The sequence below is a fragment of the Cryptomeria japonica genome, chromosome 1, assembly GCF_030272615.1.
Source record: "Cryptomeria japonica chromosome 1, Sugi_1.0, whole genome shotgun sequence".
Classification (NCBI taxonomy): Eukaryota; Viridiplantae; Streptophyta; class Pinopsida; order Cupressales; family Cupressaceae; genus Cryptomeria; species Cryptomeria japonica.
The window spans coordinates 290,210,360-290,229,168 of record NC_081405.1 but is presented as its reverse complement, the minus strand read 5'-3'; positions in this window follow the sequence as shown (position 1 = coordinate 290,229,168).

Here is an 18,809-nt window from a genome sequence, read left to right as displayed (position 1 = left end):
ACCGATTTAGTCACTAAAACAAATCTACAACAACAATGTCAAACCTTACCAGTTGACCTAATACTTCAGTGATATAAAGCAACAGATCTGAAACTTAAATACCATTTAACTAAAACCTTAAACCACTTCACTAATACCAATAATAACACATTTTAGATCATTTCCAATCATTTAGATAGATCTAGCTTATCAAAAACACATCCACAAAATCATTCACCATTTGACACAATGATTTTTTCACGTGGAAACCCGAATGGGAAAAACCACGGTGGGGATGAATACCCACAAGTATTTTGAACTCTTCTGAAGTTCACCCCGTTAGGAGCCAAGCCCGATTAGAAGCTTGTACAATAATGTTCTATTAGGAACAAATCCGGTTAAGGACCACCCGGTTAAGGGATTGACTATAAATACATTGTTAAAGGTAATACCCTGTTAAAGGTAATCTCAGTGGAGGATTTCAAATCCAAGCTAATGGATCACCTGGTTAGAGGATTTCAATAGAAAGCCTATTAAAGCTTACCTGGTTAAGGGATTTTACTGTTGTAATGGTTAGAGAACAACAAGTTCTTTGATTGATTTGGAAATAGCACTTCCTTGCTGAAATAGATCCTTTATTGCTCCTATCTGCCTTCACATCATTCTATAGACACACCTCTTGGTTCAGCACTGATCACTTTCACACTTAACCAAATTTTCCAACCACTCATTGAATCAAATCATCAACCTTAAAAATGAATACATTAGGTTGGTAACACAATACAAGTCCTACAAATCTCATAGAGATTACAAACACATCGATTCAATCTTGACCGCTAGATTACCTACAATCAACTTTAAATTCTTCTAGACATCTACAACCGCTCCTGGATCATCGCACTTTGAATCTTGTAACACATCACGCATTTGTCACTTCATACTATGAATTTGATCATTCCCAAGATAAATGGTTATCTTTAGGAACCAAAACCTTTTTGAAACTCATCACATGCAACATGATTAGGTGGCATCTTCAATACTGATCATCATTTGGTCATAGATCATCACAACCAATCTCCAAGCTTCATCGGTTAGGGTTCTACTTCTCAACTAGTTAGGGTTACCAGTTGATCTTCACTGCATCATTACCGGTTGCTTTAATGCTTCATTATCGGTTGCTATTGACATCAATGACAACACTTCCAATCTTCATGCAATTCCAACACTTAAGCCATTTACCTACGTGCACTAACTAGATGGATCAGGGTATCCATCTCTACCCCAAGATTTATTTTATTAGAATCTAGTATCCGTGTTACCAAAAAAATACCTCCCAACCTCTTTATAAGCAATTGCAAGAATATCCCACATGAATCGAAGAAGCCAAAAACCATCATTAAAGAGAAAGAGGTGATACCTTAAATGAATGTTGCATTCAACTAAATTATGCACTAGAATAGTACTAATTACAATATTTAAAATAAGGTGAATATAGTAGAGAAATGAGGGATTGACAAAGGTTGATTTGGGAGCCGACATCGATCATCACATGGCTACATAAGATGAAGAATAGTGTTGCAGAAATTGAGAGAACCAATGTCGATGTGATTGATTTGAAGATTCTCATGATAGTTTTTATAAAATATAGTGCTAGTTTACATGTGTGTACGTAAAATTTTGACCTTCCTTTGATTTGAGAAGCTTACATCTATCATTGTTGTGTTTGGAATTTTCATTGAATAGTTAAATATTGATGGCTTTTTTATGTATGATTTTTCAAAGGAGATATTAATTATCAGGAACTTCAACATGCGTTGATAATGGAAAAAATCTATGGTTTTATTTTTAAGTTTTCAATATATGTTGTATTTATTTATCTTTATGGTTTTGGTCATTTTAAATTGGAGTTGGGATTTTTGTAGAGCTAGTCACATCACTTTGTTTGGTTTGTAACTAATGAAATGTGAGTTGATATTTTAACTAATGAGAAGTTAAAATTGGAAGTTGATGCTAGTCGATAAAACTAATTTTAAACCCTAAAATCAAAATATTAAAACAACAAAACTAAAATTCTTTTTTCAATTGGAACAAACAAAATACAAAAATGCAAGTTTTGTACTAATCTGGAGGGATGTGAATTTATTTTTGAGGCTGAATTTTTCTTGAGCTAATTGGGATCCTATTTCTCTATAGGTCGTTGTTGGAAAAAAATGACCTCACGGTCATTTAAAAACAAAAATAATACTCATACAAAACAAGATCTTGTTTACTCATAGATAGGATCTAGTTTCATAAATTTTGGGTTAAGATCCTATTGGTAACAGGATCTTGTTGCAAATTAAGGCTTGAAATCTGAAAGTGTAATAGGATTTAGTTTCAAAATAATGAGATTGAATTTTATTCAATGTGTTTTTTCATTTTTGACTAAGTCCAAAACTTCTACAAGAAGTAGACTCATCTTCTTGATTTTAACCCTACTTAGATCACTTTTTCCACTTGAAACAAAAAGGGGACACTTAATCCAAATTAAGCCACAAGGAAATTATATTTTTCATTTTTTTTTTTGATTGATAATAGTATGAATCTAAAATTAGTTTAAGGAAAGTTTACATTTCAAGATAACCAACAAAACCATCTACCCAAACCACCTATAGAAAACCAACCATCCATACCACTTACAAAGACAAACCAAAAGGAAACCATGCATCTATCCCTAGACCATCTACATAAACAACAAGCGTACAAAATTCACTTTGCAAACCATCCCTGCATGATACATGTACAAATTTACATCATTTTTCATACAAAATTTAAACGTGATGAACCCTATAGTATAGATTTGAAAGCATATTAAACAAAACAAAACACTCTAAGCTACCCGGAGAGAAACCTAGGGTTCACTCACCACCCGCTTCCTTTTCCTTAGCACATGACCACCGCCTTCCATTTCTCATGCCTCCTCTATCACGTGTTGTAGAAGAACTTCCACCTCCATCAAATCCACATATATCTTCAAGGCTTCCCAGCCAATGTGCACTTCTTCTCTGAATTGGGCCTTCTAGGAATCATCGCACCACCTCACAAAGGGGACATAATCGGCCTCCGCCATCTTATAAGAATTCTCCACACATTCATAAGTGTCAAAGCTAGCTCCCAGGATCACCCACTCTAGAATTGATTCCATCCCCAAGAGGTAATCCTCTAGAACAATGACATTCATCACTTTCTTAATCGATTCCATAGTGCTCTCAAATTCCAACCCCCATACCAAGATAAGAGAATACACCTCCATATTTGTCTTGTACTAGAAAGACACCACACCAATGAACTCACCCAAGATTCTCTGAACACACTTAACTAGCCTTTCATCTTTGAAGAGAAACATTCTAAACAACCACTTCTTCGAAACTAGTCCAAGGAACATACACAACTGTTTCCTGGTCTTCAAGGTGAAATTCACCTCCATACTTCAAATTCAACAATGAAGCTGCTCCAACCACCTCTGCTATCACTTCTCTCTATATTGCAATATAGGAGAGTAAACAATAAACTGGGAAACTTGAGAACAAAAACTAAATCAATTCTCCACTCAAACCAAGAATGTAGAGTACTGTCATACTCTCTGCCACCCTTCCAACAAAGTGCAGAGAGCACATACATTCATTCCAAGGGATGCAAATGCACAAATGTAGGTGAATTTAATTATTGTACTCGCCACAAGAGATAAAACATTCACTTCCAATGGTTCTCACCCCAAAAGGACTTCGGTTTAAATCTCACTCATTCACACTCAATTTCCAAACAATCAATAATTAATTTAAATCCAATACCCCATCACTGTCACATGATGCTAAGGGTGATGATGCCATCATCTAGCTAAGATGACCAGTGTACTTCCTTGTCAGCATTATCCCACCAACAGGTTACAAAAGGATCTAACTCGCAAGCCACATTGGACAAAAAATGCGCCACCCCATGCCCTACCCTTCTAATATACGAAATATGAAAATATTGAAATGCAAGCAACTTCAAGAAGATAATTGAAACGAATTTATTAATGTGCCAACTGGGAGAAGAGCCCTTTGAAATTGCATCCACTATGATTTTAGAATCACCGTCTAAATGCACCTTAGGAATTTTCATATTATTTGCCAATTCAACCGCCAACAATGCAACTTGTTCTTGCAACTCATTATTGGTCCCATCCTTCAACCTTTGTGCTCCCTTAAATAAAACCTTGTTGGCAATTGACACTCAATTGGTTGGTTTCAATAGTTTTCATTGATGACAACATGGCAACTTGTTTCGGCTTTATATTTTGGGTTAGTTGTGTACCAACAAACACTTCACTGACAGGTTGGATAGGGTTCTTTGGTCACCGACAATGCAGACCGACATGATTTAGAATTAGGTTATCGATATTGGAGGCTGACATCTTTTGCATCTAGCATCGACAATTATTTTTTATATTCATGTATTAATGTTATGTAGTCGACATATATATTGATATTGTATTTATCTTTGTAAGCCGACATAAGGCATGATAAATTATAAAGGGTATATAGGTCAGTTGGTTAGATCATTTTGATATAGGATATAGATGAGAATATGGATGGATAGGAGAACATGATAATGTTATGTAATGCAAAATATATGAGAGAGATCATGTATGTGAGGATATTTTTATAAGGGTTATTCCGGTAAAGGGTTTAGGGTTTTAGACCAGAACAGATAGAGCTTAATCAAAAATGCATTCATGCACAGAATATGCTATCTTAGTAGTTCAATCATTTCTTTGGATTGTAGTATGAATTTGTATGTAGTCAGCGAGGCTCATTTTGTGATTGAGTAGTGTGTTCTAGGCTATAAGCCTTCCTGCAAGTGCAAGCCCCTATATTTTGTAATATCTCTTCATATGGCCAGTGGATTGATGTTGTGGGTCACAAATCTCACCATGGTTCTTCCTCTTTGAGGTTTTCCATGTATAATTATGTGTGATATGGTATTCATTTATGTGATTGGCTTATTGGTTGCTTTACTTCTTTCAATTCTATACGTACTGGTATACCGGTTGGTGTATGCATGTTTTAATAAGGTTAAAATTAATCATTCAAGTAGAAAACTGATTCACCCCCCTCCTCCTCTCAGTGTTCTTGGATTCCAACAAACCTTTCCATCTACATTGCAAGCTACACACACTTCTTCTGAAATACCCAGATTGCCTCTCGAGGCCCCATCAAAGTTCACCTTGACCCACCCTTTCTCTGACTTGATCTAAACATAGCCCGATTCCAAAGTAACACTAAGATCAACCTTATACAACCCATGAACATGCCTAAAATGCATCAAAGACCATTTGGCTTGTACCATCTTATCCGCCATGTTAAAGGGATGTTTTAAGAAATTATGATTCCTAGTCGACACAAAGACAACTTCAGATATAGCCCTTTCAATTCTATCAAATAACCACTCACTTTTCTCTTCTTTTTCCTAGAAAATGCATCTATTTCTCTCTCTCCAAATCTCCTAAATTACAATTGAAGGAGAGACATACCAAATACACGAGTAGACTAATTTCTTGTACTCTACAAACCAAATCATAAATAGATCAACCACCTTCGATGGGAGTGGAATCTCCCATGAAAGTTTTTGTAGTAAAAACTTCCAAACACATTGAGTCACCTCACAATTCAACAATAGATGATCTAAAGATTCAATAACCATTCTGCACATTACACATTGAAAGGGACCATTAAATCCCAGCCTACAAAATCTGTCTCCAATTAAGATTCTTCATTTTAAAACCAACCAAGCAAATACACCATCCTTTGGTAAACCATTTGAGTTCCAACAAAGTTTGGTCGACTAGTCCTCAACAACCACAATAGCCTCAACCAACTCGTACCCTAGTTTAAATGAGTACGTCCCTATTTTTGAGCCACACCATCTTAGCACATCTGCCTTGGGTGATAAAAAATCTCCAAATTCCTTTAAAATCCCTTCAAAAACATCTCCCATTCACATTAATTAAATAAATAATTAATTAAATCAATAGAAATATAAGAAAACTACATTATCTTAATATTCAATATTTAATAACAACAAATATTAAGAAAACAATATTTTTAAATTAACCTGTAAATAATTACTTGTCTTATTGTATGTAGACCAAATTTACCAAATTCACATAGATATTTTAAACCTTAATGATATCGTCTCTTCAGAATGTGATTTCATGGACTATGAGTTGTTCCAAAATTGCATTATTCAGCTTGTGTCAATCACTTTGATCCTCACTAGTATCCCCAAATATATGCTAATCAAGAAGCCTTAGAAAAGTGGGATGGATAGAGGAAGAGTCTTAATGTCTTTCCATCTCCACTCTTCAACCCCGTTCCTTCTCAAATGCATCAAGTAATCACAAAATTTAGGCCCCCAATGTTGCTCCACCACCTATCTAATATACTCTAGATTATCACACAAGATCAAAGCCACCCTACCATCCCTCAAATATTTTCAAAACTCAGCTTTCTCCCCATTAACCAGTTGCCATGTAAGATGCTTTATGATTACTTTCCTGCAAGAAATAAGAAAATTCCAAATTGCCAAGCCTCTAGGGGGATCACGAATAGTTAGGATCCTTTCCTTGTCTTGGGAGTCCAAATACTTATGAGTCAAAATTTGGACCCACTTTTGATTAGGTTTGAGATAGATTTGCCATACAAGCTTCGCTCCCATTGCCTCATTCAAAGAGTTCCAATTCCTCAAACCTGCACCACCAGCCTCTTTAGGTTTACACACCTTTTCCTAGGCTACCAAAGGAATTTTATCCTAGTCACTTTTCCCATTCCAAAATAATTTCTACATTCGTTGATTGATAACTTTGACAAATTTCTTAGGTAGTTTCAAGCATATCATTGAGTAAATCAAAATTGCAGTCATCATCGATTTCAACAACATCAGCCTCCCAGCTGCAGTGAGACATTTACTTTTCCATCCCTCTAATTTTTTGACACAACTATCCACCAACCTATGCCATAGGTCCACTCTATTTTTACCCCAAAGAGGGGGGTTCCCAGGAATATACCTGATAATCTTCCAATCTTGACACCATGAATTCAAGCAATATCTCTTTGTTTGTCCTCAGGGTTATTGAAAAAGAAAATATCAGATTTTTCCCAATTTACCTGCTAACCAGAGGCCTCACAAAAAGATACAAGGGACTTTTTAATGATGAATGCTTCCTTGAGAGAGGACTCCCCAAAGAGGATGGTGTCATCAACAAACTGCTGATGTGTTGATGCCTCCACCCCATCTGCAATTTTTATACCCTTCCATTTGCCATTACTCCTCAGACTCTAAATGTATCTTTCCAATGCCTCCGCCAGGACAATAAAAAATAAATAGAGATAATGGGTCACCCTTCCTTAAGCCTCTCGAGGATTGGAAGAAACCTTGGGGGCTCCCATTAACAAGAATTAAGAACCAAGGTCCCTTAATGCAGGCTTTCACCCATTTCAACCATTGCTCAGCAAAACCAAAGCACTCCAAGACCCTAAACAAAAAGGACTAATACACCATGTCATATGCTTTCCTAATATCCAACTTGATCAACATGTGATCAACCTTGGCATTTCTCACCATGTGAATGACTTCATGAGAAATAATTATGCCTTCCACTATGGACCTTCTTGGTACAAATCCACTTTGTTCTCCCAAAATAATGATCTACAGTAATGGTTTCATCCTATTCATAATAACTTTGGCAATAACTTTATATAGAGTATTCAATAGGGAAACAAATCAAAATTCACTGAAAGAACCAACATTCTCAACTTTCAGGATCAAATCAATATAGGTGCAATTCAATTTCTTAGCCACTCGAGCACTAGCTCTAACCTCCTCTACCATTGACCAGACATCCTTCCCAACAACCTCCCATAACTGATGATAGAAGAAAGAAGGAAAAAAATATGGCCCTGGGGCTTTATCCCCTACCATAAAATAAACAACTGCACACACCTCCTCCATTGTGACCGGTCTGTATAGAGTTCAATTCTGACTATCAAAAATGACCTTGGGAATGTTGGAAAGAAAAATGTTTTGTCGTATACCATTAAGCTCCTCATTGCATGTCAATAGTTCACTGAAAAATTCCATGGCCTCTTTATTAATTGCTTCTGAATTATCCAAAATGGAATTGTCCCTTCTCTTAATAGAAGTGATTTTATTCCATGATCTCCTAGCTTTCACAGAATGATGAAAAAACTTTGTGTTTTGATCTCCTTCTTTCAACCAACATTCCCAAAACTTTTGTCTCCAATACACCTCCTCCCTAAAAATAATCTCATTGTACTTTGTTTTCAACACCTTTTCTCTATTAAAAATATTTGTTGTTATACCCCGATTTATGATGAACTCTTGAATCACACTTAGCTCTGACTTGAGGGTAACTTTGTCCACAAAAATATTCCCAAATTTAACTTTGTTCCACTCTTTCAACTTATCTTTTAAGAACTGCAATTTAAAAAAAAAATTGAAAGCATGTGTTCCCACCAACACCGGAGCCTCCTCCCACCATTGCTTGACTAAATCTCATAAACCTCTATCCTATAACTGCATTTTTTCAAATTTGAAGTGGCATGTAATCAGAGCACAATCAAGCAGGACAAGTAGTTCCACTGGAAAATGGTCAGAAGCAGTTAAAGGCTTTATGTCAGCTTCAAACAACAATGATTTATCATCCCAATTGCCTCTCAAGAAAAACCTATCCAACTTTTCCACAATATGTCCTGGACCCCATCTTCTATTGGTCTAAGTAAAGACTCCACTATTAGTCTTAATCTCCCTCAACCCATTCCTAGAAACAAAGTTCTAAAATGCAACTTGTGAGCTACTAAAATCCACTCTTCCCCCTTTCTTATCCATCATCTTGAGGGTTGCATTAAAATAACTACCCAAAATGACTAGCTCATCCACTAAATTTTGCAAAACAAGAGAGATCTGATTCCAAACTGCAGGTTGTAAACAGGCCTTGACAGGGCCATAGAAACAAAAAAATCATAGTTTAAACTGAAAGATTGTACCTTGCATAATTTCCAAGATTGAGAGTTCACAAGTTATGCAACATTCAAAGAGACTTGATTCCAAATAAGTCCAAGACCACCTACAGAGCCAATAGCATCCAAAACAATCCCTGCTCACACCTTCCTGCTATGCAACAAACTTCTTGTCTCTTCCATGCATAACTTAGTTTCCTGTAAGAGAACTAAATTCAGCTTCATTTGATATAGCCCACACTTGATCAAACACCGCTTGTCATGGGTGTTGCATCCCTGACATTCCAGCTAATGAGTTTCATTTCTCTTCAGGAAGGGTCAACCCTTCCCTACTATTAGTTTTCTTTGCCCCTTCGCTATCTTAACTCGATTAGGTTTCCTACCCCTTTCTTCTTTCTCTCCCAAATGAGCTTTCAATATCTGTGAATCAGTTTGGTTAATGGTTCACAAATCCACAATATCTTCTTCCTCCTTAAAACCCCACTCATCTCCTTCATCTTCCCAAGACATAGTATCAAAATCTAAATTTACTTCACCCACCTCCCCTTCAACCTTATATTTCACCCTATCCTTCTCTAAATGGGCACCCTCTACATTGTCCTGATCCTTATGCTGGGACTTTCTGTCTGCTTCTAACACCTCCATTGCTTGGTCCACCTTGTTCAACACTTCTTCCACTAGATGGGCTGCCTCAACTTGGCTCATGACCTGACCAGTCCCATGATCCATAGATCCATCTGCACTTGAAATCATTTGTGTCATATTGCCACCCTCTATCTCCTTCACCGACCTAGTCGGTTGTGGGGCTCCCTCCCCCAGAGTTTGATCCTGTCGAACATGCTTCTCCCCATGTAGTGCTTGAATTTTTAAAGCTTCTGCATCTGATTCTCCTAGTTTACCCTTAGGTCCAACTAAGAATACCTGCTCCATGTGCCCATTTTGGTTACAAATCTTAAATCGCTCCATTACTCCCTCCATTTCAATTTGTTGAGTCCAACACCCTTCATTAGTATTGATCTCTATGATGGAAGATAGGGGGAAGTGTGGCTTCCAACTAATACAGATTTGTGCATACATATTGAAAAACTTTTCTTCTATTGCTTCATCTGATTTAATATAAAAACCCAACTTGTTACCAATAGTCATAAAGGTCTCTTCATTCTAGTATTCCCTCGAGAGATTATAAAGTCTTAGCCAAATCAATACCTCTTCAATGTGAGCATTAAGAGGATTGAAGTTGGGTTCCCATTCTTTAACATACAAACCCTTACCCCCCATGAAAAAGGGTCCATTATTAAAAACCTAGTGCTTATTATCATTACTCTCTACAATCACAAGGAAGAATCCATTCAATATAGTCTTTATCTCTACCTTAAACGACCATTTTTTCATGCACCACTACTTAATTCGATTGAAAGCGAGCCACTCCCAAAACCATTTCATGAAAAAACCCTTTGCCTTAAGCAAAGAGACAAAGTCATTATGACTACGATTGTCCAGGAAGAACAAAAGCTTTTTACCATTTGTCTGAGATGCCTTAGACTTTTTTGGGTTCATCGGTTCTATGGATCTTCTTTGGTCACCATTCCTTGTCCCAAACCCTCTTCCAATCTGATTTCAAGTTGTCTAGGAAACTATTAAAACCATTCGAGGCCCCATGAATGTCATTCCTTCTCCACCCAAATCCTTGATTCCACCCATTATTATCTGATTGTGACTGTGAAGGTGGGTAAACTATGTTATGATCTTCCCAAACCCATTTAGGTTTCGACCACGTGCTAAAGGAAGGATGAGAATGAAATATAGGTCGATCATTTTGCCTGAAACCTCTAAAATCCCTTGGTTGCAGACCTAGTCTCCACCTCAACACCATTTTCTGTACTTTTGCATTCATTTCTTGTGTGTGTTTGCATATTCAATAAAAAATAATTTAAAATAACAAATTAAAAACAAACAAACAAGAAAATCTATTATCTTTGTGGATCTTGAGTTGTTAATGTGCTTTTTGTCTTTCCATGTTGTGAGTATCATTATCTATCTTGTTGTTTGAATCTATTCAAAAATAAAATTGTCAAAACCAAAACCATAATCAAAACTAAAATTTCAAAATATTAAACTTTCAAGACAATTACACTTGAAAATTGAGCTTTGAAGCTAACATCTTGATAAGATTTGGAGAATACCATATTGATCTTAGAGCTTGTTGTTGAACACACCACAAGTCTGAGAGGTGGGGGTGAATCAGTCTGAACCTTCAAATACTTGAATATTTCTCTTTAAAATTTGAATCACAAGCACATAATTTCAACAATAATAAATTATAAAAGTATGAAACACAACAAACACATGAACACTATACTTATGTGGAAAACCCAATCATGGAAAAACCACAACGAGAATCAAATTCACAATATAAATATAAATTGTTATAATGTTGCCTCCATAACACCCTTATCCTGAGAGGACTTACAAAACTAAGGCACACAACCTTAGGGAAAGATATGAATAACTTGCAAGACTGAAACTCATTGTTTCAAGGAAAGATACAAAAAGCTGCCAAGAGACTCACTATCTTTTGATGAAGAAACAAATAGATGAATTGGAATGAACAAGATCTCCTAATCATAAAATTGATCTTGAACTACTATGTCAAGTGATCAATATCAAATAAAACTAATCTTCTTCCAAAACACAATCTCTGAACTCTATCATGTTGAGAATATTATCATCAAAGCTCTTCACAATAGTTTGTCGCACATCTCCGATCCAAAATTTGCTTGCAGATATTTCACACTTTTGACAAATCACTCCACACACTTACTAATACATCCACACTCTTTAATATACAAGGCTAATCTTAAAAAACCCTTAACTAGGTTAGACATAAATAGAATAAAAATTATTACATAAATTTGGCCATCTTGACCTAAAATATCAAATTTAGTCCACTTCAGAAGATTGAGAGGACCTAAAAACATTTCAATACAACATTTTCAAATGATTCTGGTGAGAACAAACACTAATACATCCTCCAAAGTTGACATCAAATGAAATGTGTAGATGAACAATTAAGCACACCAACCAGTTGGCCTAAAAACATTCTCCAATGCATGAAAATAAATTTAGATCTACACACGCTACAATGAGACCCAAAACATTAGTCATATAATCCTCCAAAGAAAACCTGAACCAAAAGAATATGGTCCAAGTTGAATATAACATTAAAATCAATTAGAGACCAAAACAACTGATACGTGGAACTCATAATATCATAACTTCACTTGTCAATCAAGTTGCCACTTGATAATTGAAGTAGAATACTACATAGACCACATGAATAATTCCTTCAAGATGTAGCACTAGAATCCACATATTCAAAATCCACCAGGCCTTTTCTAAACTTTTTTTGATAGAAAAACTTACTATCAGAAACAACAGTAATCAACTCAGCCAATTGAGCCATATAGCATCAACAAAACAGATAGTGCAATGTACACAAAGTAGAGTATAGACATCATATGTAGAACCATAGCATATAATCTCCACATGTCGGAGGAATACAAGGCATTCTTCCACTGAGATATTAAAAATCATTTCCTACATATAAAAACTTCCATTGTATCATCCTTCTAGAAATACACCAATATTTCCACAAGACAAATCAATAGTATCAATAGTATATAAATATTCTTTGCTGCATATTGAGACTTCCACTTCACCATCTTTCTTCAACAACACAAGTTGTAATACTAGAACACATAAATACTCTTTTCTCCATATCAAAATATAAATACTCTTTCCTCCATATTGAAACATTTGACATTTACTATACTATTCTTAGTTCCATATCAATACAAGACAAGTTAACGTCAATGACAATACAAGATAGGTTCACATCAATGACAATACAAGATAGGTTCACATCAATGACAACTAGGCACAACAACTCAAGTTTCCAACTTTCTCCCCCTTTGTCATTGATGGCAACATATGTGTGCTACCGATAGGAAAGACAACTCAAATCCATGGGTATATATCTCCCCCTTTGACATCAAGAACAAAGGGCACCATACTAAATTTTCTCCCCCTTTGACATCAAGGACAAAAAAACACAACTTTGAATAGTTCTTCTTGTAATTGAAACTCTTTCTCCCAATGAGTACAACACATCTAAAATTTATCAAGAGATGATATTACTCCTCCTAATAGGGATATCTAAAAAATCTCATCCTTAGCTGCTCCCTTGAGGTTAGAAACACCACCGATCCAAAAAAAATCAAAAGAAGAGCCAAATAGCTCCCCTTGGAAAGATACACCTTCCCTTTCTATCATCAAATTTTTTGAACATTATCTGTAGTCATTTCTTCCTCATCATGCTTGCATTGAATTTTGGAATTGCTTCAACCCAACAACATCTAGGAGACCACCCATGTTGAAAACATCTTCAACAACAAACCACATGAGGGGTCGTAATATTTTAATTTCGCTCTCCCTCAGACAATGCATACTATCAATTACTGGAAGAAGAATCAACACCACTAGAGAGTGTGGATCCATCCTCACATTTGTCCTCTACCTTTTCATTCAATTCCTTCACCCATATCTTTTGCATTTTCTCCTTTTCTATATTAATATCAATCTTATTTGTCAAACCATTCTTCTCATTTTTTCTCTACAAAATTTGGAAGTGTGTTCAAGTTTGTTACATACCAGACTTTATTGATAAGCACTTCTATTTGTTCTAATATTCATATCTATTCAAGTCCTCCCACTTATTTTGATAACTCTTTTACACTCAATAGCTTAATGATCCATATTTCTACAAGTATAACAATGTGCATTGAAAGAATGAACATTTCACCTATTTGACCTTATTATTCCACTTCTGCACTTATTAGCCTTATGACTAACTTAGTTATAAATGTAACATTGGTCATTAAATAATTGAGACCTGATTTGATTTCTACATTCGCTATCTCTATGCCCAATCATACTACATAAAAAATAGTTACCATTGAAAGTTGATGAGTACCTTATTTGAGTATGAGATCTCCTGGACACATTTGTTTTGGATCTAAGGGGAAACAATTTAATTAGTATTCCTTGCTTCATTCATGACTTTTTCTCTACCAGCTCCATTTTGATTGTCTTCTACCCAATTCTTGTTAATAGGGTTAGGCATTGGTTCTGTTGTCTTGCTTTCCTTTGTATGATTCAATCATTCTTCTACCATCTTTTCCCAACCATTCTCTTATAAGATATTCATCTTTATTATAATAGTAGGACTAGCCATAGTCATAGCTACCTCCTTGGTCTGATTATAGACTTGTGCTTGCAAACAATTACCTTTATTATTGTCCTTTATGTAGAATACATTTCCATTAGTTCATGCGCCTTCTGCAACAAATATTATGAAGCTTCCCTTTCTAATTTCACATCTATTCTCATGAAATACGACCTTATAGCCTTTGCTACACATTTGACTTACACTTAATAGGTTATGTTTCAGACCTTTAACATAGTAAATATCATTAGTTTTATGTTTACCATCAATAGAGATGCTTCCTTTTCCATAAATTTGTGCAACTTCCTCTTCTGCAAACTTTATTGATCAACCATCATAATTTTCAAGGTTAACAAACTTGTCTCCATCACCAATAATATCCAAAGTCGATGATCCATGCCTTTGGTTCTCGTTCTCACAAAAGTTTGCACCCTTGTTGAACACTAATGCTCAACAACCTCCAAGTGTGGGACCTTGCACATGTGAGGTTGAATCTTCAGAGAACGCCAACTTCCTTTCCAATTTGGGTACGGTGTTGGATGAACCCAACACTTGTAAAGACTACTCTAATGATTTTAAAGGGGAAAAGAGAGAAGGAATACTAAAAGGGAAATGGGGGTGATGTAACTAGATTGAAATATGTTTCTTTCCCTCCCTGTAAGTGCACACAACATCAATAAACCACCCAAAAGCACACACAAACCTCAATCTAACAACTATCTCCAAATAAAATAGGAAGGTTAGAACCTAGTTAGATGTTGAGAGGGATTGAGATATATCCATAGATAACACATACATGCAATTTTAACACAAATTGCAATCCAAAGATAAGAAAATAAAGATTGTAGAATAAAAGGTGAAACAGGGAAAAACAATATATTAAAAAATAGAGATAAGGTAAGATAGATGATTTATTAACATAAAGGCAAGGCAGTTGCAATTACAAAAGTCATAGAATTCTATAGAGAAAAGGGAGAAGAACCCTTTGAATACGTTACAAATTTTCCTTTATAGATTAGATGCAACTTAGATGGAACCTTAGGTTTAAAAACCCTAACCAACTAGGGTTAGGTTATAGAGGAAGAGAAATCAGATCAGACTGATTGATCCGATGTTAGATGTTTGAAGAAATCTTATAGAATTGGTGAAGAGAAACAATCCCCAAAATTAGGGAGAATCCCTACATTCTGATGGCGTATGATGTCTTCTGTCAGACCCAAAAAATATTCTATCTGCAATAAATGGGCATGGGCGACTGACAGAAACGTCTACAAAGCCATGAAAAAGTAATGGCGATCGTCCCTCAACCCTCTAAAATTGGTTGAAGTAGATCGGATCTGATTTGGGTAAGCAATGAGGTCAGAAACTGATTTTTGATGCATTAAGGCGACAAACACCCTCGGGGATCAATTTAAAATTCAATGTCCACTTTAGGATTAAATTCAAGCCACTAGCTCTTCCTCCATCACACACAGATGGACGGTTGAGATTGCACCATAAAATTCATCCATATTAACTAAACAACCTTACCGCGGTACAGCAACAAAGATATTCTTTAGTCACTGCAATATCATGTTAACCATTACTCCGCCACTGCTAAGTCTATCGCCATCTTGCAGGGGGAAAAAATGCTGCCCTCAAATGGTCGTGGGGTTGTGGTACCTTACTTTCTCACTGCTAGGGGCCTATCACAATATCATAGGGGTCAAGTGGCGATTAGCCATAATCGCTCCAACCCCGCGATAACATATTTTGTAACTCCCACCACCGGCTTCCATAATCACAAAGGGAAACCTACCACGATCCCACCACTGGGTGGTAGCGTGATAAACAACTCTCTGGGCCCCACCACTATCATTGCAATACCACTAGAAGGAACAACCTTTCTTTTCAATCCACTGCAATAATGATAAGGCACTAGCAACCATCGCCATACTACAAAGGGGACTTCATTAGGGCTTTGGACTATTGCGATAGAGCGGTAAACAAAGCGGTAATCACAATATCGCATGGGGGGCCAAAAGGCAAGTCTTAACCACTATAATAATGTGGTAAACCAAATAAACCTCTTGCTTGCTAGTAGCAGGTAAAAGGGGCTAGTCTCGTTATGAAAAGGGGACCCTCCAACTGATGTATTTAAGTGAAATTGTAGTTCCCCTCGATGCCTTGCATCTAAGACTTGTTACTTTGGCTTGTTAGACTATGTTTTGACTCCTTATGTGTGGTATATTTTGCTGCTTTGTGTGTATGGATGCATTCCTGTGATCCTTGTTGCTCATGTATTACAGGACATGATTATTGTTGTATTTTATTGAGTTGGACAAATTGATGTTAGAATTGATATACTTATGACATGGATTATTGATGATTTATTACTGTACACACCTAAAAATGTCTCATTATCCACACACTAATTATTCATCCTAATTAATTAAGTAATATTTAATTATTTAATTAAGTTAATTATCCTTCTAAACTGACTCAACCATCATTCTCCATCTTATTAATCATTCAATTTCTATTCCTTAATTAATTAATCAAGTTAACACCTTTCTCAAATATTAATTATTTAATTAATTATGATTAATTACTTAATTAAATAATCTTTATTATTTAATTAATTCCATTTCTAATGTTTAAATATTTTCATCTAAATTATTTAAATTAATTTATTTATTCCCCCCAATTCCCCAAATTCAAATTTCAATTAATTTCATCTAATTCCAAATCATCAAAGTCACATTTCACCAAATCTGAATTTCAATAAATTTCAGTAAATTTCATGTGCATTTTAGCATTCAAAAGTGCAAATTCAAATCCAAATTGAAAATGAAAATCAAATTCAATTTCAAAATCCTATAGCACATGTTGAAATCATATTTGATTGATCAAATCAGTTGACTAATTAGTTAACTCTTCAATCACCCCTTTTCACTCCAAATCAACTTTTTCTGATTAATTAATTAATCCACTTATCTCTCCAATCATTCAGTCTTCTAATTCATCTATTCAGTCAACTAGCTAGTCTATTCAGTCTACTAGTTAATCAATTGAGTTCACTCTCCAATCAACCCTGTTAAAAGATTAATTAAATAAGTTAACAAATCAATCATGACCAGTTCATTGATTAATCAATCTCAATTGACTATCAATCAGGACTTGAGTTCAAATCCTCACCCCTTCTATGTTGAAAATCTATATAAACAACATCATTTTCACAAATTAGTCTAGATCACACTCTTTAAAGCAATTCCCAATGTATGCAAGAATTTATTGCAATACCTTAAAGCCACCTACACCAACAATGGAAGCACAAATTTGGAATAGGGAGTTTGAATTTGTTTAAAGCTTTCAATTCTTGCATCTAATTTCTATTGGTTTATGTTTGAGTTTTTTTTTATTAGTTAAGGATTTGTGATCGTCCTTATTTCCTAATTATCTCATATGACTTTCAAGCATGAGAACATTTGGTGAACCCGATGTGAACCCGCATACAAATCTGATTTTCTGATTTGCAAGTCCATACAGAAAATAGAGTGTGCAATTGCCATCACATAAATTCTCAATTGATGTCATCCCAATTCACATTTGACATCATTTTGATTCGCAATTGCTTAAACTAATGTGCAATTGCAGGCTTAACCCAAAATTTAATTTTTTTGATGTCGTTTTGGCTTTAAATCTTTTTGCGAGATTAATCCATCAATCTTTCATGATTCTGTAAAAGTTCATTTTTAGACATGAAATGCTTCTAACTCCATGGAAGGCAAGGTAACTTTCAAAATTTTAGGTGCAATGATGAGGAAACAACACAACAGACAATTAAAAGCCTATCAATGGCTTATCAAAGTAGAAAGACAATTTCAAGAATTTGAAGAGGGAGAGGCCATGGTTTCATACCGTCAAACCATAAACAAAATCCTAGACAAATTCAACATTTATGATGATATCGCAGTAACGGGAAACCTCATCTGGAATGACTTCATTGAAAACGAAAACTTCTCTCTTCCATCTTTTTCTACTATTTAGAAAATTTTCAAAGTTGTAGGTTTTAACTAATGCGCAATTGACTTGATAGTAATTCACATTTTCTTATACATAAATTCATAATTGATATTATATCAATTCACATTTGATTAGATAGTAGTTCTCAATTGCATAGAGGTTAATTCACAATTTCTAGGATAGGTTAGATAGATTCTGTTTTGATTCTTCTATCAGATTTCTTTCTATTTCTGCAAACAAAAAAGTTGTAACCGAGAAGAAAAATTAGGATGGAGAGCCCACCATGTGCTAACAATGTTTGATTTATTTGTAGGGGTAGTCTAGACAAACATTTCATTTTTAAGAACAACACAAATCTCACCATTGCAATATTGGCTAAAATTAACACCATGTATTTTGGAGCAACATCTCTAATAGTTAGAAAATTTTGTGATGAAGGTTAAAAAGAATTGCTGCTCTTTGTGTCTTCGAGGTGATAGGTA